This window comes from Engystomops pustulosus, chromosome 5 (assembly GCF_040894005.1).
Source record: "Engystomops pustulosus chromosome 5, aEngPut4.maternal, whole genome shotgun sequence".
Taxonomy (NCBI): Eukaryota; Metazoa; Chordata; class Amphibia; order Anura; family Leptodactylidae; genus Engystomops; species Engystomops pustulosus.
In genome coordinates, this window is record NC_092415.1 from 37,388,727 (window position 1) to 37,409,913 (window position 21,187).

The window sequence follows — 21,187 nt, forward strand, 5'->3', positions numbered from 1 at the left end:
AGAGCATTACAACCCCCAAACTATTCAATACTGAGGAGAGCAAAAGCTGATGCCTCTGAATTTACAGACTACCAAAAGCTTATTATATGAAAGGTTTATGTTAGATTTAAAGGGAACCTGTCACCAGCTTTTAACCCACTAAACCACTGCTCCTGTCAGGTAGGAGATGAAATGTCTCTTCTTCAATTCTTCTAAATAATTTTAAAATGAACAGAGGAGAGTCATATTTTACACAAGATGAGACAGGCTTAGAAGTTGCAGGGGAAGTGTCTTTTGAGACTCATGATGAATTAGAAACATGATGTATAAAAAGATAAGATAAATTAATGATACATTCTTTCAGGACTTATCCGCTTTGTGGTGAGCAGAGATATATACGGTTAAACAAAAAAGGCAGAAATTAGATCTTTCTCTGCCACTTGCATTCCCAACTGTGTCTTTACCTGTTCATATCTCTGGTTCTGTAGCTCATAAAACCACAATCCTGTGATCTGAAAGATGGGATTTTTATTTTAACACAAAAGCATGTTTCTTGGTACTATAGTATAGTCTATGACACTGCCATCATACAGTCATCCATCTAGGCTAATCACTACCACCCGTCTGCTCTCAGTCTAGTGTAATCTTTCTCACCAGTTAGACCTGTTGTTACATGGGGGAACAGACACTGGGGGGCAATTAGTGGGCTACAGGCACTGGTAGAGGTGTGCTCTGTGGTCATAATGGAGGCAGTGGGGGTGATGTGTGTGAAGGTGACGGCCATGGGGGTAAATACATTGAGGGGGCAGATAAAATACTTCTTCCTTTTAAGCAGCTGCTGGTATGGGACCAGTGGCGTAACTAGTAGAGGCAGGGCCCCATAGTGGACTTCTGAATGGGGCCCCATTTATGCCTTAAAATATACATACACCATATATATGCACATAAATACATAACCACATGGATCAATGCATCATATACACATCACATACAACATATACACATCACATATGCATACACATTTAGAGCATATACACATCACATATAGGATATTCACATGCAATACCCCAGTTGCCTGGGCTCCCTGACATTGTGGGCTGCTATGGCTGCTACCCCTGTAGTTACGCCCCTGTATGGGACACTGACAGGTTGCAGCTGCTCTCCCCCAATTAAATACACAGACCTCGGGTGGACCCCAAGAGCATTGAAGCCTCTCCTGCTGTAAATGTAAATGGTGGATTTCCCTCCTCCCCTTCCAGCAGTCGGGATTAGTGCGGAGCAGCTATAGGTCCCAGGGCCCGGAGCCACCTCTCTGCTTACCCCTCTGGTAGCTGCTCCTCTGGAGGGCACACATGGATGAGGATTAGGATTTAAGAACTGGAGCTCCCTATCTTTATTATGTCTATAGAGCAGTATAAAACATGGTGAGTGGATTGGGAGGCCATGGGCCCATTAGCTTCTCCTAAATTGATAAATATAGTGATACATGAGATGTTTACCCCCTAAAGCCTAAACTCTACTAGAAAGGTAACAAATGGTTAATTATTTCTTATATCCCGTCAAATATACACATCTCTAAGACTAGTATTTCTATACTGGTAATAGACATTTCATTGACAACAACTGTGTGCACCGGTCTAAAAATAACGGATTAACCTGATTGCAGAGTAATGAGATATTCACTGCGATAACCTTCAGCACACTGAGCATTAGGGAGAGATCTCTTCTGCTTTTACTCAGTGTTTCTTTACCCAATATGTTTATTATCTTAAGGGCAGAAGTTTATTATCTTGTATGGTGGGGCTCTAAAAATCCATACACCTAGACCAGTGATGGCAAACCTTTTAGTGGCCGAGTGCCCAAACTACAATAAAGACCCGCTTATTTATCGCAAAGTGCCAACACAGAAATTTAATTTGTGATTTATACTCCCTTCTCTGTCACAGTTTTCATTGATACCAGCCCCTGAGGGCACCAATAAAGCAAAAAATAGTCCCAGGTACAGCTGTCACTTTAAAATAGCTTTGTGCACAGCAAGTCCTGGGCCGTCTGGGACTGCAGGAAAATCCCTGGACCCATCTATGGTGATGGCCTGAGTGCCCACAGAAAGGGCTCTGAGTGCCACCTCTGGCACCAGTGCCATAGGTTAGCCATCACTGACCTAGACCCTATGATCAAACACAAGGAGTCCCTACAGTTCTGTCTCAAAGCACTCAATGTATACAGCGAGGTATTTTCCATTATTTTCCATGTCTTTCTTACCAATTCCTCCATATTTTAAAAACAAAGGGTTAGAAAATAGATCTATAGATGTGTGTGCATATGGATTTGGGGAGAGAAATGTGAAAAGTGTTGGTGACTGGGAGGTTGTGGAAGCCCTATCCCCCCAAGGCCAAGTCAGGGCTCCAGGAGGGCAAATACTTTTTGAGAGCCTCACTTTTTCTCGGGCTTCACAGGAATACTGCCGCTAACGGGCTGAGGCACCAGGCCATGCCGGAAGGGGTGCAAGGAGGTTGGTTAAGGGTTACAGTATAAAAAAATTTGAGTCATCATAAATACAAATTTCCTGATGATTTAGGACAATGATATCCTGAGACCCGGTGGTCATGGAAGCAGTGACCAACCTTCTGGGGCACATTCTGGCATGTCAGAATTTATATGAAGACCGGGAGGCTTTCAAAAAGTAGCGGGACCAGGTCTCTAGGAAGGAGTCCATGACTCCCTGGTTTGTGAAAAATCTGATAGAAGAAACAAAAGAAATGTACAGAATTAAGATGCGTCTTCAGCTGCCAAATTCTCCTTTCTCCTCAAAATTTCTTTTACACCAGACTCCTCCTGCGACTCCAAGTGTAGACCAATGGTTTTGGATGAATAAATAAAATGTATCTTCATTAGGATTAAAAATGCACATATAAAATATATGAAACGTATCCAGAAGCCAAAATCACGCTGCCCTTCTCAGGTTTTGCCAATTATGCACAACAAGTTTTTGGCGTCTGGATACTTTTTATATAATTTATATGCCCAATTTTGAAAGCTCTTTTGTGATTGTAAAGATATACATTTTGTTTTATTTGAAATCCAAATGCATCTTTTCATCTAACTTCTCTGAGGGCGTCCAAAACCGTTGGCCTTCGCTTGAAGTGACAGGAGAAGCCCGGTGTGAACAGAATCGGAGAATTTGTCAGGGTGAAGAATTCTTAATTCTGAACATTTCTTTGTCTCTTCCATCAAAGTTAGGGTGAGCTTGACTACTTCTGATGATCTGTCAGTTTTGCTGGTAAGTCTAATTGTTTCTTAAATATTTAAACAGACCTGTCCCATGAAAAAGGAGCAATGAAGTGAATGCAATGTAACGCAATAGCGGCATGACAAGGGGTTAAATTGGAGCTATCTATGGGGTTAGGTGAAGGTCAGAGATGGGAGGGGGAGATATTTACAGTAAGTCTGGAGCAGTCACGTACAGGGGAGGGTTTGGGAATATTTGTAAATATACTGACACGAGGTAGTGTCAGTCTGTCACTGGAATCTGGGGAGAAAAGAACAATTTTTCTCACCTGCAGCTATGGCTGATGTCCAGGATATTATGAGGCGAGTTCAGGCAGCGATCCAGCAGCATGGGCCAGGGTGGATCGAGCAGCACCTGGCGGGGGTTCCAGCGGTTCCAGCGGCGCCAGTGGCCGATGAGGAGCCGCTACGGAGGAGCAAAAGATCTCGCCCTCCCACCAGGATGAGTCCGGAGGTATCTCCCCGTCCCCCCCCCCCGTCGCCGTAGGAGCCTCGGCAGGGACCCTCCGTCCTCCTCCTCGAGACGCTCATCCGGGGCTGGAGGGAGGACGCAGAGGAATCCAGCAGTGCGGCAGGGGACGGGGACACGGGGGGCCCAGCCATTACCTTCCCCCGCCCCCCGGCGGCATGATCGTGGCACCCAGGAGACGGCCGGCTCCCCTGCTGATGACCCGAGCGGCAGCCGTGCTCAGCGCAGCGGATCGAGGTATGGCGGAGAACAGGCTCCTGTGGTCCGGGGGAAGGGGGAGAGCGATATCGCCCTCGGTACAGGCCGATGGGCAGGGCCGGCAGACAGGGAGCAGGAGGATCGGGAACCGCGCCACGGAGTCACCGGAAGTGGGGCTCCAGCGGCCATCTTGGGAGAGGCAGCAGGCTATGGAACTTCCGGCTTCGGGGGCGGGTACCGGAAGTCCCGCCCCTAGTCCCTTCAAGGATAACGCGGACGCCGAGTCCGACAGCGGAGCAAAGGAGGCCCGGGCTCCAGCTCCTGCACGGCACCAGAGGAACAGCAGGAGGGGTGAGCGGCGATCGGGAGCGGATCGCTGGGGCGACGATCGGCAACAGGAGGCGGGTCCAGCCGCAGGCAGCCCAGTGCACCGTGAATCCGGAACCGGGACAGCCATACCAATGCATGTTACGCCCGCAGCCGCAGGAGCGGCTGCGCGGTCAGGTGAGGTCACCACCGGTGCATCCATGGGATCTACCTCACACTCATCTTATCTCTGATTTATATGAGGGTGTACTTACCTCACACACTGTACATATCGCTGACATATATGAGGATGTAGTTACCTCATACACTGTACATATCATTGATATATATGAGGGTGTAGTAACCTCATACACTGTACATATCACTGATATATATGAGGGTGTAGTTACCTCATACACTGTACATATCACGGATATATATGAGGGTGTAGTTACCTCATACACTGTACATATCACTGATATATATGAGGGGTAGTTACCTCATACACTATACATATCACTGATATATATGAGGGTGTAGTTACCTCATACACTGTGCATATCACTGATATATATGAGGATGTAATTACCTCATACACTGTACATATCACTGATATATATGAGGGGTAGTTACCTCATACACTATACATATCACTGATATATATGAGGGGTAGTTACCTCATACACTATACATATCACTGATATATATGAGGGTGTAGTTACCTCATACACTGTGCATATCACTGATTATATATGAGGATGTAGTTACCTCATACACTGTACATATCACTGATATATATGAGGATGTAGTTACCTCATACACTATACATATCACTGATATATATGAGGGTGTAGTAACCTCATACACTGTACATATCACTGATATATATGAGGGTGTAGTTACCTCATACATTGTACATATCACTGATATATATGAGGGTGTAGTTACCTCATACATTGTACATATCACTGATTATATATGAGGGTGTAGTTACCTCATACATTGTACATATCACTGATATATATGAGGGTGTAGTTACCTCATACATTGTACATATCACTGATTATATATGAGGATGTAGTTACCTCATACACTGTACATATCACTGATATATATGAGGATGTAGTTACCTCATACACTATACATATCACTGATATATATGAGGGTGTAGTAACCTCATACACTGTACATATCACTGATATATATGAGGGTGTAGTAACCTCATACACTGTACATATCACTGATATATATGAGGGTGTAGTTACCTCATACATTGTACATATCACTGATATATATGAGGGTGTAGTTACCTCATACACTGTACATATCACTGATTATATATGATGATGTAGTTACCTCACACTGTACATAGCACTGGTATATATGAGGATGTAGTTACCTCACACTGTACATAGCACTGGTGTATATGAGGGTGTAGTTACCTCATACACTGTACATATCACTGATTATATACGAGGATGTAGTTACCTGAGGATGTAGTTACCTCATACACTGTACATATCACTGATATATATGAGGTGTAGTTACCTTATACACTGTACATATCACTGATATATATGAGGTGTAGTTACCTCATATACTATACATATCACTGGTATATATGAGGGTGTAGTTACCTCATACACTGTACATATCATTGATTATATATGAGGATGTAGTTACCTCATACACTGTACATATCACTGATATATATGAGGATGTAGTTACCTCATACACTGTACATATCACTGATTATATATGAGGATGTAGTTACCTCATACACTGTACATATCACTGTTATATATGAGGATGTAGTTACCTCATACACTGTACATATCATTGATTATATATGAGGATGTAGTTACCTCATACACTGTACATATCACTGATATATATGAGGATGTAGTTACCTCATACACTGTACATATCACTGGTATATATGAGGATGTAGTTACCTCATACACTGTACATATCACTGATATATATGAGGATGTAGTTACCTCATACGCTGTACATATCATTGATTATATATGAGGATGTAGTTACCTCATACGCTGTACATATCATTGATTATATATGAGGATGTAGTTACCTCATACACTGTACATATCACTGATATATATGAGGATGTAGTTACCTCATACACTGTACATATCACTGGTATATATGAGGATGTAGTTACCTCATACACTGTACATATCACTGGTATATATGAGGATGTAGTTACCTCATACACTGTAAATATCATTGATTATATATGAGGATGTAGTTACCTCATACGCTGTACATATCATTGATTATATATGAGGATGTAGTTACCTCATACACTGTACATATCACTTATATATATGAGAGGTAGTTACCTCATACACTGTACATATCACTGGTTACATGTATTATACACTAGGGAGAGAGGAGCTGCCCAGAGAGAGCACATGTACAGGATCAAAGATGGAGGCTGCACTATTACTAGTCTCTTATAATCTTGGTTCTCTATAGTCTGGGTGCCTTACACCGTACTGCGGGTTACTGACCATGATAGGTGCAGGTCCTCCACATTCCTGGTCTATGTGGCCCAGCATTGACCGGTACAGAGTAATTGTAGTGGCTGGAAATGGGGAGTTTAGCTATCTGAATAAAACCTCCATGTCACTGATATACAAACGGATTTTATAGTAGCCCATCCCAGGTCATTGCTATATAATCACCACATGCTGCATTTAGATGCTTATGTGCCTGGTGCAGTGTACATGGCTTCCATCTCACTGCTTAATTGTAGTTATGGACCAGGCTATACTTATATAGCTAGCCTTTAGTTGGGCCTTCTATATTATGGACTGTCCATGTATACCTTATGCGCACTCATATATATATACTCTAGATTATATTAGTGGTACATGGTACAATACTGAGGGGGTTACATACCACCTCAGACTATAATGGTGAATTAGCATTGTAATATTATATTACATTTATCCCCATGAAATGGCTGGAGAATTAGCCAGACACATGGTCAGTGTTACTGCTGCACCTAATTCTGTAAGATAAATGGATCCTATATATCCAGGCCCTTGGTACGTTTATATAATTTCTTATGGGTAGTTGAATTTAATGTCTCCAATGGTTGGTCTGGGGTCACATCTTCTTTCGCCACTTAGCTATGAGGTTGGCGGCTATGTGGAGCTGGGGATGTGGCTCTCGCGCGCTGTGCGCGTAATTATGGTTTATGGGAGACAAGTTTTCCACACCTGGTTACACCACTAGCTTGGAGGTTGGCGGCTAGAGGATTATATGTGGAGACATATATACACTTCTCTAAAGGGGGTCCCTGAGGAGATGGTTCTGGTTCGGTTATCCACACCTAGTTACGCCACTAGCTAAGAGGATAGCGGCTGGTGGATCACTAGAGTGTTGGTTTTGTACACAGTGCGTGCATTGTATATCACCACTTGCCAGGAGGTTGCGGCTGGTGGATATGGCAGGTGTGGTTTCTCTACACGCTGAGCGTGTTTTTTGAGCAAAGTTACATTTCTTTAGTATTATACCGGGTTAAGTTGGTTGTCGGCTCGGTCAGTGAGGAGTTTAAATAGAGCAAGGTTTAAGGTTAACAAGACAATAGGCCGGTTTATACCACGAAACGGGGGCATTGTGATACAGCACCCGGACTTGGAAGAAGGGCAAGGGGTGTATCTACGTGAGGATGGGGTACACCTGACGAATGTAGGCCTGGATGTATGGTTACTGGGTATACAGGAAGGAGCGGAGAAGGCGTTGAGGATGTGGCGGGACAGCCGTGTGTGAGGTCATCCCACACGGTGTCGTGGCGGATTTAGGAGGGGTTCTCGGGGGCAAAAAGGAGATGTTGAGACGGGGGAGCTGGCAACACGGGGGGTGTCCAGTCCCCCGAATAGTTGTTTAACAGAGATATGGTGAATTCCTGGGAGCAAGGATCTCAGGAGGTGCGGAAGTCTCCATTTTGGGTCCCTGGTCAGGCGCATAAACGGCTGGGGACAAGTGAGACTTCCTGGCAACGGTGAAAATTATAATGTTATGCAATGTTATTGATTTTATGATGATGTTTTGTTATAATAAATGCGGCCGCTGTGGCCTTGACACCCAACAACTGTGTACGCCCATTAATGAGTGAAAGGGGGGTTTGGGGTTGGGTTGTTCACAGCGGTAATTTTAAGTCCCAAAGTCAAGGAGCAATGAAGTGAATGCAATGTAACGCAATAGCGGCATGACAAGGGGTTAAATTGGAGCTATCTATGGGGTTAGGTGAAGGTCAGAGATGGGAGGGGGAGATATTTACAGTAAGTCTGGAGCAGTCACATACAGGGGAGGGTTTGGGAATATTTGTAAATATACTGACACGAGGTAGTGTCAGTCTGTCACTGGAATCTGGGGAGAAAAGAACAATTTTTCCCGCCCGCCCGCCCCTTTAACATAAGGGATGGAGATGGGGGGGCCCAAAGACTAATGTCGCAGCGGCGGATTTAGGAGGGGTTCTCGGGGGCAAAAAGGAGATGTTGAGACGGGGGAGCTGGCAACACGGGGGGTGTCCAGTCCCCCGAATAGTTGTTTAACAGAGATATGGTGAATTCCTGGGAGCAAGGATCTCAGGAGGTGCGGAAGTCTCCATTTTGGGTCCCTGGTCAGGCGCATAAACGGCTGGGGACAAGTGAGACTTCCTGGCAAGGGTGAAAATTATAATGTTATGCAATGTTATTGATTTTATGATGATGTTTTGTTATAATAAATGCGGCCGCTGTGGCCTTGACACCCAACAACTGTGTACGCCCATTAATGAGTGAAAGGGGGGTTTGGGGTTGGGTTGTTCACAGCGGTAATTTTAAGTCCCAAAGTCATGCAGTGTATGAGCGTATGAGCAGATATCATAGAGTTGTCTCATCTGTAAGAAGTAAAATATAGAGCAGGAGGAGCTGAGCAGATTGTACATCTACAAGTCCTATTTACAGCATGTCATAGAACTGGTTATATATAAGCAATATTGAATCATTCTCCACCAAACCATATATCAATTATTGTGTATAATCTGCTAAGCTTCCCTTTTCTATGACTGCAAATAGAACAATAAGTGCAATCAGTTTAAGTCCTCCATCATGCCGCCTGCAGATAGGACTCTGTGCAATCTGCTCGGCTCCTTCTCCTCTATAACAAGCCGCCTGCTGACAGGACATTGGGGTCATTTTTCCGTTCTGCGACGATTTTCCCTGAATTGCCCCGGGTTTTTGGCGCATGCGATCGGATTGTGGCGCAATCCAGCAATTTGCGCCGGCATGCACGTTACGGAAATTGGGGGGTGTGGCCGAACGAAAACCCGGATTCGGAGAAACCGCCGCATTTTTTTAAAAAAAAGTGTCGCTTGACACGCGCTTACCTGCACCTGGCCCGGCTTGGTTGAAGTTCAGTGCATTACGTTGGACTTCAGCGCAGCAGCGACCACCTGGTGGACGTTGGAGGAACTGCCTTAGTGAATCGCCGGGAGTCCCGAATCCTCCGCACAGAATGCTCAGCCCGCAGGCTGCATAAGCGGGGGGGCTGCAGGACTGGCCGTGCTCTTTTCCTTTAAGGGGCACGGTCCCTCCTGCTCTCCCCCTCCCCTTTCCTCCGCTGTTTAAGCTCCCATTGGTGGCCAGTGAGTTCCGCTGGCCACTGGGGGGCAGCGGGCCAGGATATTTATTCTTGAGCGCGGAGCTAGCCCAGCCTCTTTGACTGCTCTGCGCTCAAGAGATCCCACCCTCCCTCCCTATGTTACTAGTGTATATTATTGGCTTGTTAATATTTTATGTTTTGCTGTTTATTACTGCATTGTTCATGTTGTTGTTGGTAGTCACAGCTTGGCCTGTGGTGGAATCTTGACCCTCTCGGCTGGTAGTTAAATCACCTGACGGAACAACTAGGACATGCCCCCGCGGAGGCAGGGCCAGACATGCAAGGTGAAATTAGGGTTAGGGTCAGGGTTCTCCCCACAGGTCGCTTATTTGGTTATTGTAAATAATAAAGCTGTGGCCGACCCCCAGTTTTTATCCCAAAAGTTGTATTTTGTGTTGATTTTTTGGGAAAGGGGAACGGGGTACATTTTGGTGGGTAAAACATTAATACGGTCAGTCTGCGCCGCTGGATCGCTAATGGACCGGGTAAGTAAATCTGCCCCATTATGTACAATCTGCCCAGCTCCTCCTGCTCTACAACATGCTGCCTGCAGATAGGACACTATGTACAATCTACTCAGCTCCTCCTGCTCTATAACATGCTGCCTGCAGATGGGACACTATGTACAATCTGCTCAGCTCCTCCTGCTCTATAACAAGCTGCCTGCAGATTGGTCTCTATATGCCATCTGCTCAACTCCTCCTGCTCTAAAGCATGCCGTCTGCAGATAGGAGACTCTATGACATTTGTTCAGCTCCTCCTGCTCTATAATATGCCAACTGCTGATGGGACACTAAGTACAATACGCTCAGCAGCATCTGCACTATATCATGTAGCCTGCAAATTGGACACTATGGGGCTCATTTACTAAGGGTCCACATGGCACATTTTCAACGGGTTTCCTGGCTATTTCCGGGCTATTTGCACCGCATTTAAGTGGGGTTTTTGGCGCACACGCTCGGATTTTGGCACAATTGCGCCGACCTGCGTGCGACACAAATCAGGGATGTGGCCGACGGACAACCTGACTGATTCGGACTAAGCGCTGGATTTACAATTCAAATTGTGTTGCAAGACAATGCACTTAAATGCACCGGGAAGAAGAAGGTAAACTCCGGCGGACCGGAGCGGGGAAGCGACACATGCAGGAAAATGGACGCACGATCTTGAAAAATTGCGCCGGACTTCATCCTCGTCAGAGAACGCACCTCGTGGATCGCGATAGGACCGGGTAAGTAAATATGCCCCTGTATGCCATCTACTCATCTCCCCCTGCTCTAAAGCATGCCACCTGCAGATAGGAGACTATATGGCATGTGCTCAGCTCCTCCTGCTCTATAACATTCTGCTTAAAAATGCATTGTATTTTCATAGTGACAAGTTCACTTTAACTTATTCTGAACATCATTGCATTGTTCAAGGAGCTTATTGCGTCACAGTGTTTCATGCCTGTAACAAGGGCTTTAATATTTTATCATTTTCGAGCAAACTGCAAGACATGGAAACAGCTCCATAAAATGTAATGCTCTGTGATGATCCAGTATACATCCAGATTGTAGACCATACTAGGGGCTGTTCTATGCAAGTATAGAAACAAATATGAATACACTTAAAGGTATTATATAGAATATGATGAACTAAGACCTGGGAATGTGATCCATGTAACAATACGTGAGCCTGGCCTATACATTACACCATATAGACAAGCAGATGAATGACAGCTAAGCTTTCACTACACGTGATACCAAAATCTACTCACTTTTAGATTTCTTGCTTACAGAATCCTCGTGGAGGAGGCCTTAACGGTGATATTTACATCTCAAGCCTGGCACCCTGTAGCATCCATTGCTGCCGGTCTATTTATGGTTTGCTATGTCATCACCTGCTAAAGACTGTGACAGCTGTCCCCATAAGTGGCCTTTTACCCAACTACTCGCTGCCAGATAATTCAATCCCCTACTTCCCAGATCCAACACAAACACACTCAGATCCGTACGTGTCGTCTATTCAACATCATACGCAACGTTTTATTTATTTTTATGTTTCGTAACACTTTGTGCACACATTTAGACTTTTTTAGGTTATAGCAGTCAGAGAAGAATATATATATATACAGGGTGGAATGGCGGAATACACATCGAAAACTAAAAATATACCTGTCAAATATTTTTCAAAAATCTATTCAATGGCACCAAACTCGGCATCCTACCCCTACCACCTGTGGAGGCAGTGGTGGTGGAGGGGTGGGGGGGCAACTTGAAAATCTTAAATTTGAACCATCAATTTTTATCGCGGATTCAGATTACCTCAGAAAAATTACATTGATTTAACCTTTCATGCTGTAAATCATGAATTGCTGAATTTGCTGAAAATCAAAATGGGTAAAAAAAAAGGGGATCTCTTCAGAAATACACGTCGGATCAAAAAAAAAACTGCGATGTCATAGTACAGGGATAGTACACACAGTGATGTCACAGTACAGGGATAGTACACACAGTGATGTCACAGTACAGTGATAGTACACACAGTGATGTCACAGTACAGGGATAATACACACAGTGGTCACAGTACAGGGATAATACACACAGTGATGTCACAGTACAGGGATAATACACACAGTGATGTCACAGTACAGGGATAGTACACACAGTGATGTCACAGTACAGTGATAGTACACACAGTGATGTCACAGTACAGGGATAATACACACAGTGATGTCACAGTACAGGGATAGTACACACAGTGATGTCACAGTACAGGGATAGTACACACAGTGATGTCACAGTACAGGGATAATACACACAGTGATGTCACAGTACAGGGATAATACACACAGTGATGTCACAGTACAGGGATAATACACACAGTGGTCACAGTACAGGCAGTCCCCGGGTTACGTACAAGATAGGGTCTGGAGGTTTGTTCTTAAGTTGAATTTGTATGTAAGTCGAAACTGTATATTTTATAATTGAAGTTCTAGACACATTTTTTTCCTTTGTCCCAATGACAATTGAAGTTTCAAAATTTTAGCTGTAATTGGACCAAGGATTATCAATAAAGCTTCATTACAGACACCTTACAGCTGATCATTGCAGTCTGGGACTATAGTAAAGCATCCAGAGAGCTTTACCAGAGGTCACAGTGGGCAGAGGGGTCCGTCTGTAACTGTGGGTTGTCTGTAAGTCGGGTGTCCTTAAGTAGGGGACCGCCTGTACAGGGATAATACACACAGTGATGTCACAGTACAGGGATAATACATACAGTGATGTCACAGTACAGGGATAGTACACACAGTGATGTCACAGTACAGGGATAATACACAGTGATGTCACAGTACAGGGATAATACACACAGTGGTCACAGTACAGGGATAATACACACAGTGATGTCACAGTACAGGGATAATACACAGAGTGATGTCACAGTACAGGGATAGTACACACAGTGATGTCACAGTTAGGGATAGCACACACTGTGATGTCACGGTACAGGGATTATACTCACAGTGATGTCACAGTACAGGGATAGTACACAGTGATCTCACAGTACAGAGATAGTACACACAGTGATGTCACAGTTAGGGATAGTACACACAGTGATGTCACGGTACAGGGATTATACTCACAGTGATGTCACAGTACAGGGATAATACACACTGTGATGTCAAAGTACAGGGATAATACACACAGTGATGTCACAGTACATGGATTGTACACACAGCAATGTCACAGTACAGGGATAATACACACAGTGATGTCACAGTACAGAGATAATACACACAGTGATGTCATGGTACAGAGATAATACACACTGTGATGTCACAGTACAGAGATAATACACACAGTGATGTCACAGTACAGAGATAATACACACAGTGATGTCACAGTACAGGGATAATATACACAGTGATGTCACAGTACAGTGATAATAGTGTAGATCAGAATAAGATGTCTCTGTATATATCAATCTGCTGTTTTAGTTTCTTTAATATCCTTTGATGATCACTGCCTAGTGTGTATCAAATACAGTGACATTTCTGTTTCTTGCATAACATCATGTCTGACAAAGAAAACTAGTATTCTCAAAAGCTCACCATCAAATATACTCAGTTAGCCTCAAAAAGGTATCGCCTGATTTCTTCACTCTTCTACAGGGATAGTACACAGTGATGTCACAGTGCAGGGATAATACACAGTGATGTCACAGTACAGGGATAATACGCACAGTGATGTCACAGTACAGAGATAATACACACAGTGATGTCACAGTACAGGGATAATACACACAGCGATGTCAGAATACAGGGATAATACATGAAAGTGCAATCTGCAACCCTAAGTAAATAAGCCCAAATGTGTTGAAAGCCTGAAGGGTCTGATTATAGGTGAGTAGGGTCTTTTGGCCCTGATAGCACATAACAGATCTGTCACTTTCATTGATTTCATTGGCAACATCCTAGGACATAGAGAGACAAATAAATCTTAGAAGAACCAAATACAGTGGGTACTAAAATATTCAGACCCCTTTTTGCTCATTAATATGCACTCCGCCCCCAGAAACACAAATGTAGATATTTTTGCTAATTTGTTAAACAAGAAAAACTAAAATATCATATGTTCATAAGTAGTGATGAGCGAGTATACTCGTCCGAGCTTGATGCTCGGTCGAGTATTAGCATACTCGGACCGGCTCGTTGCTCGGACGAGTATTTGCCCTGCTCGATAACGAGCATTTAATTAAAAAAAGAAGAAGTGAAGAACAGTAAAAAAATACAATTAAAACATTTAATTTAATAATTTAATTGAAGAAAGCAGTGAAAGAACACAGTGCAGAATAGATTGCAGATGTTCGGGAACATCTGCGATCTGTTCCGGAGACACGCGTGCAGAACGGTGTTCTCCGCAATAGTATTTGAAGAACAATATGTGTGAAGAACACATTACAGATGTTTGGCAACATCTGCAAGTTGTTCTCTACACATATTGTTCTTCAAATACTATTGCGGAGAACACCGTTCTGCACGCGTGTCTCCGGAACAGATCGCAGATGTTCCCGAACATCTGCAATCTGTTCTGCACTGTGTTCTTTCACTGTGCTCGTTCAGTTTGTAATTTTGCTGAAAAATGCTCGGGTCTCCCATTGATTTCAATGGGGCTCGTTACTCGAAACGAGCACTCGAGCATTGGGAAATGTTCGGCTCCAGTAACGCGCACCCGAGCATTTTAGTGCTCGCTCATCTCTATTCATAAGTATTCAGCCCCTTTACTGAGTAGAAGCAGCTTTGGAGCTGGAGCAGCCATAAGTCTTCTTGGGAAGATGCAACAAGTTTTGGATTTGGGGATCCTCTGCCTCTTCCTTGCAGATCCTCTCCAGTTCCCTCAGGTTGGATGGTGAATGACATTTTCATGTCTCTCCAGAGATGCTCAATTGGGTTTAGGTCCGAGCTGTGGCTGGGCCAGTCAGGAATGGTCACAGAGATGTTCTGAAGCCTCTGCTTTTTTATTTTACTGTTGTGCTTAATGATAATAATTCCTTTATTTACGGTATATGGCGCACACAGATTACGCAGCGCTGCACAGAGTTTGCCAAATCAGTCCTTGTCTCCAATGGGGCTCACAATCTAATCAACCTACCAGTATGTTTTGGAGTGTGAGAGGAAACCAGAAGACCCGGAGGAAACCCATGCAAACACGGAGAGAACATACAAACTCATTGCAGATGTTGATCCTGGGACTTGAACCCAGGTCCCCAGCAGTGCAAGGCTGTAGTGCTACTAAGCCATGTTTAGTGTCATTGTCGTGGTGCCAGAGGCAGCACTCTGAGCCTCTCTGTGGGCACCCAGGCCATCACCCCAGCATGAAGTTCACCAGACTGGACTCAAAGAATCTTCCTGCAGAATCTTCCTACAATGATAGGGGAATTTGCCCTCCTCCTTTCAACTGCGTTGGTGTCTTTAGGAGGCTGAACGATTTAAAGTTGTCAAAGAGTAAGGAGAAATAAATTACGCCTTAAATTGCTGTGCTGGCACTTTGCAATAAATAAGTGGCTTTTGGTTGAAGTTTGGCACTCAGGCTCTAAAAGGTTCACCATCACTGGTCTAGGATGTCTCTGTACTTGGCCACATTCATTTTCCTTCAATTCCAACCAGTCATCCTGTCCCTGCAGCTGAAAAACAACCCCATAGCCTGATGCTGCCACCACTGTTAGAGTTAGTCGTCTAAGGAATATCTATTTATTTGTGTACACTGGTAAATTTAACACCAAAAAGTTCAATCTTCGTCTCATCAGACTGGAGAATCCTATTTCTCATAGTCTGGGAGTCCTTCATGTGTTTTGCACAATGTATGTGGCTTTCATATGTCTTCTATCAGCAGACTCCACCACAAAGCCCCAACTGGTGGAGGCTAAAGTGACTTTGTGGAACTTTCTCCCTCCTGCATCTCTGGAGTCACAGCTAGACTCCAATGAAGGAGTAGAACCATCTCAAGGAGGATCAGAAGGAAACGGACAGCATGTGAATTATGTGCATATGTATGAATGTCACAGCAAAGGTTCTGAATACTTATGACCATGTTATATTTCAGTTTTTCTTCTTTAATAAATTAGCAAAAATATCTACATTTCTCTTTTTTTCCTGTGAATATGGGTGCAGAGTGTACGTTAATGAGCAACAAAAAATAACTTTTTTGATATTACCAATTGGCAGCAATGAAAAAAAGAGTAAAAAATTTAAAGGGGTCTGAATAATTTTCGTACCCGCTGTATTTATTCTCCAGCAATATTAATCTGGGGTTCCTTGAGCACTAACAGAGGAACCATCCTCTACACCAGTGATGGCGAACCTTTTAGAGCCTGAGTGCCCAAATTTCAACCAAAACCCACTTATTTATTGCAAAGTGCCAGCACAGCAATTTAAGTAGTAATGTATTTCTCCTTGTTCTTTGACAACTTTCAATTGTTCAGCCTCCTAAAGACACCAATGCAGTTGAAAGAAGGAAGGCAAATTCCCCTATCATTGTAGGAAGGTTCTCCAGGAAGATTCTTTGAGTCCTGTCTGGTGAACTTCATTCTGGGGTGATGGCCTGGGTGCCCACAGAGAGGTTCGCCACCACTGCTATACACTGTAGAGAGGCCCTCACTGATCCTCACAATAAGGCACTTAAATCTTATTGTAATTTTTATTGAATGTAGCTGTGTTACAAATAGCTAAACGACTGATATAATTTCCTTTTCGGATACATGAACCAATGGGAATGTTGTGACATATACTTTAAGGATACCCCTTTAAATATGCGCGGATGAATATCCAATGGCTCAATGTTGGATGGATTTGCAAATTCTACATCAATGTCCTAGGATTTCATATCTAAATGATAGCAAGAAGAGCTTATTTCTGGTTCATGCAGAAACAGCCGCTGTTTGGTACTAGTTTGGGGTGAACCTGAGAACTGGATAGGGCCTTCAGCTGTTATACAAAAAGAAACCTCAGAGCAGTCACACACCCTGTAAGTATTTAAGAGGTCTCACAGACAGACCCATAAGATGCTTGAGAACATCTGTCACGTTATACTACTCATTATGAATAGCATCTAGATGACGTTATGGTTGATATCTCTTATACTTCTCATATAACTGTATACAGCCGTATCTTCAATAAAAACCTAATAATTGTTAATCAAGGCTAATAATAGAAAATACTTGTAGACTTTGTGTAAGTTTTGTGTAACCCTTTTTAGTGGTGCAATTATTAGGCAAAGTATTGGGAATGACTGTTCTTGGTCCATGTAAATATTCATATGAACATTGAGTTCCCATTGCCTGTTAAATCACCACATAATAATGACCCTTAAAGGGAACCTGTCACCAGGAGACCCATTTTTAGCACTCCCCCAGTCCCCACAGAGCATAGTACATACACTGCTGTGTTTTTGTATAAAAAATAGGTTTTACAGAAAAAAAGATATGTTAAATTGTACCTTGTTGTGTGACTTGGCACTCGTCCCCTGGGAGTGGCTGGAAAGGAGCAGTTTCCCCTCTATATTATTCCAGTTTTGGTTATCCTAATCGGTTACTCCATTTTGTTAGACGATTAAACACCATACAACACTGACCTTGCAGGACTTGGATAGGACAGATTTTTGGAGCAATGTCCATATGAGATCTCCGTAACCATTGTCACATGTCGCACCCCTGTCGGTGGCCCGATTACTAATATTTACAACAGATTCTACATATTTGCTCTAATAACTATTATAATGATTTCATATTATGATACGCCCACTAGAATATACAGTTTGCCAATTTGTGAGCCAGACATTAATGTTTGGGTTTAGGAAATTCTGTTTCTTCCAACAATATGTGCAAAACCTTATCCAGTAAATCAAACAACAAATGTTTTCTAAATAAAGAGCTAACAACAATCCAATGAGTAACATAATACTAAACATAAGTGCGACACCCCTGCCAATGCATAGGCTAGGTGGTTTTTGCGAATAGCCCCCTCTCCTTCTCAGGAGCTACCTGGTGATCCTGCGCAACTCACTCTGAAGCAACTGACCTGTTAAACTTTGTTACTGCAGCTCTAAGTCACTGCCTTGTAAGGTAACATGTGAAGTGTTACTAATCAATAATTAGTCAGACCGAGTCAGACCTCATAGCCTGAACATCTAGTAGATTCCAGGAGCAGAGTGAGAAGCAGATCCAGTGTGCAGCTCCAGTAGAGCTGCCATCCAGACTCAATACCAGGAAGCATAGGTGTCTCAGGCCACTGCCTGACTCCTTGAGCAAGGCAGTAGACTAAGCCCCACAGCAGAGGTCCACTGTCCGGACTCAGCTCCATTTACCAGCCCAGCCTGAAGCTACTACAAGGCTGTGAGCAACCCTTCCTGCAGACCATCTATCTCCTACCAGTTTTCCAGCATGCTGAACCGGCTGCTGTTTCAGTTTGAATAAAGAACCGTGAGTTGACTTGCACAACGTGCCTCCATGTAATCCCTGGATCAGGCTGCTTCACCATTATGGGCTCCGCATCCTCCATCACCCAAGAATTCCCATATACACCTCAGAGGTTGCCGCAGGGAGAAACCTCCTTCATCAGTGTCTCCCTCTACTTTTCTTGCACACACCACCTGCTGGAGACCTGCCAGGCTGTAGGCCCGTCCTCCAGTCCCCATACCAAGCACCGTGACATCAGCATGCCCAAGGCTGCATAAGCCAGCCACTCCGGTATTCTGCACCCTGGATCTCTACAGCCACCACAGCTAGGCCACAGTGGGGAATGTTGCATAAGCAATAATAACATTAGTAGTACATTCTAGTACAGGCAGCTGGAGCTATGTCCCAGGTCTCACTCCTAGAAGTGTCATTCGGACATAGAAAGAGTTGTAATGTAAAATGTAATGATGACGCAGGGGCCATTGTGTGTGGCAGAGGCCGGCAGGTGCAGTGTAATGATGTCATCACTCCTTTCGAGCTTCAGAGTCGTTCATAGCAACAGCAGAGGAAGCAGGACTGCTGCGGGGGAATGGGGAGAGATGGTAACTGTGATGGTAACTGCCAGTTTTTCACAGAAACAAGTTAAGGTGAGCAGGAAATAGAAAGAGAGAACATTAACTATGAAAAGACAACCTCCAAGTGGGGGTTATTGGGGCATTATAGATGTTGGGGCTACAGAAAAGAGTGGGGGCTAAAGTGAAGATGGGTATTATATGGGGGAAACCATTGGGTGGGGCTTATTATATGGGGGGATCCACAGGATGGGGGCATTATATGGGAGGTTCAAGGAAAGAAAATCTCCAGCTTGACACAGGAACTCGGTATATTGGTAAAAAAAATCCAAAATGTATTTAGTCCATTTAAAAAGTAGCTTTAGGTACAGCATAATGGAAAGAATTAAAATAGGCATGGAGAGAAACAAGCCATAGCGTTTCGTTATTAAACCTTATTCAAGGCTTAAGCCAGGGAATCCATGAATAAGGTTTAATACCGAAACGCGTAGGTTTGCTTGTATCATACCTATTTTTATTCTTTCCATTATGCTGTGCCTAAAGCTACTTTTTAAATGGACTAAATACATTTTGGATTTTTTACCAATATACTGACTTCCTGTGTCTAGCTGGAGATTTCCCTTCCTTGAATCTCATCTTGTTTGCACCTGTGGCCGAGCTTATCCGTGCTGGAGCTTCTGGAGTTGGAGCGATGAGGACTGTTTGACCAGGACAGTGAGCTGATCTTACAAAATAGTTTTTTTGTTAAGTTTTTTTATTATATGGGAAGGGGCTAGAGGATGGGGGGTATTAAATGTTGTTGGGCCACTTTAGGAAATATTATATATGGTGTCCCCAGGGGAAGCCCTATACACTTTGTGGGGATGGCCACATGACAGGACATTATACAAGGTTGGCTTTATAGGAGGCATTATACTATGTACCCAGCGAGGAGTGTCAACAGATTTCGTTTTTTTACCCCCCAATCAATTCTGAACCCCCAACAAACTGAAGCACCCCTTAAAAGGAACCTGTCATGAGGATTTAAGCCTTTAAAGTGCCGTTATCCAGACATATTGTAAATATTGTCCTTCTGAATGATGGGAGACGACAGAATTATGAAGAAAAAGATATTAGAACGCTGCTTTTCAATGACCTGTAAGGAGTCAAGGGGATAGCGAAGAGTTAAATACTGTCCCATAGTCCAGGTACATTATCACAAGTCTTGATGGGAGTTGCTGAAGGAAAATGAGAATGTTGTACTTGTCCTATGGGGTATTCCTCAAACCAGGAGGAGTAAGGTGGGTGGGTCTCTTCTCCGCCCCAATGACTCCTTAGACAATTTATATACTGCATTCAATGTTCCATTTCTGTGTAATTTTGAATATCCCAGAATGTAGAAAGACGTAATTGTGATCCTGTCACTAGCCTGAATAACATCTTGGTGATGGCTTGTGGGTCCTAACACTTGTTTGTGAAGGAGGGTAAGCGATGCTTGATTCTGGGACCAGGATTTAGGGATAGATCTAGGGAAAGATTTGTTTATTCTACTGTCGCACTTCTTGTAAAATTTGTCTGTCCTGCAAGTCCTGGGAAGCAATGGGAGACCGATGTGAAAAGAAGATTGCTGTCTTGTCATAGAAAGTCAGAAATGTTTTTATGTTTTTATCTGTTATACATTTTACAATATAAAAACTTCATATGTTATGCTATAGTTTTGTTAAAATGTTACATTATCATAGGCCAAAGGTTGTATTGCAAACAAGGTGAATTGTAAAAAGCCAGG

At 43.5% G+C, this 21,187-nt stretch overlaps 1 protein-coding gene across 3 annotated transcripts in view; it reads right to left on the reverse strand.

Annotated features, from left to right (window-relative positions):
• PKIA (cAMP-dependent protein kinase inhibitor alpha) overlaps positions 1–21,187 on the reverse strand; it is a 33,846-nt gene that overhangs the window by 10,433 nt on the left and 2,226 nt on the right. The window contains exon 1 of one of the 3 annotated variants that reach the window (XM_072151662.1): positions 11,676–11,830. The exons of 1 other annotated variant lie outside the window; for it this stretch is intronic. The gene's annotated coding sequence lies outside the window, so the exon portion shown is untranslated. Of the gene's footprint in view, positions 1–2,603; positions 2,628–11,675; positions 11,831–21,187 lie in introns of those variants that run through there. One more of the 3 variants, XM_072151663.1, reaches the window with a different exon arrangement.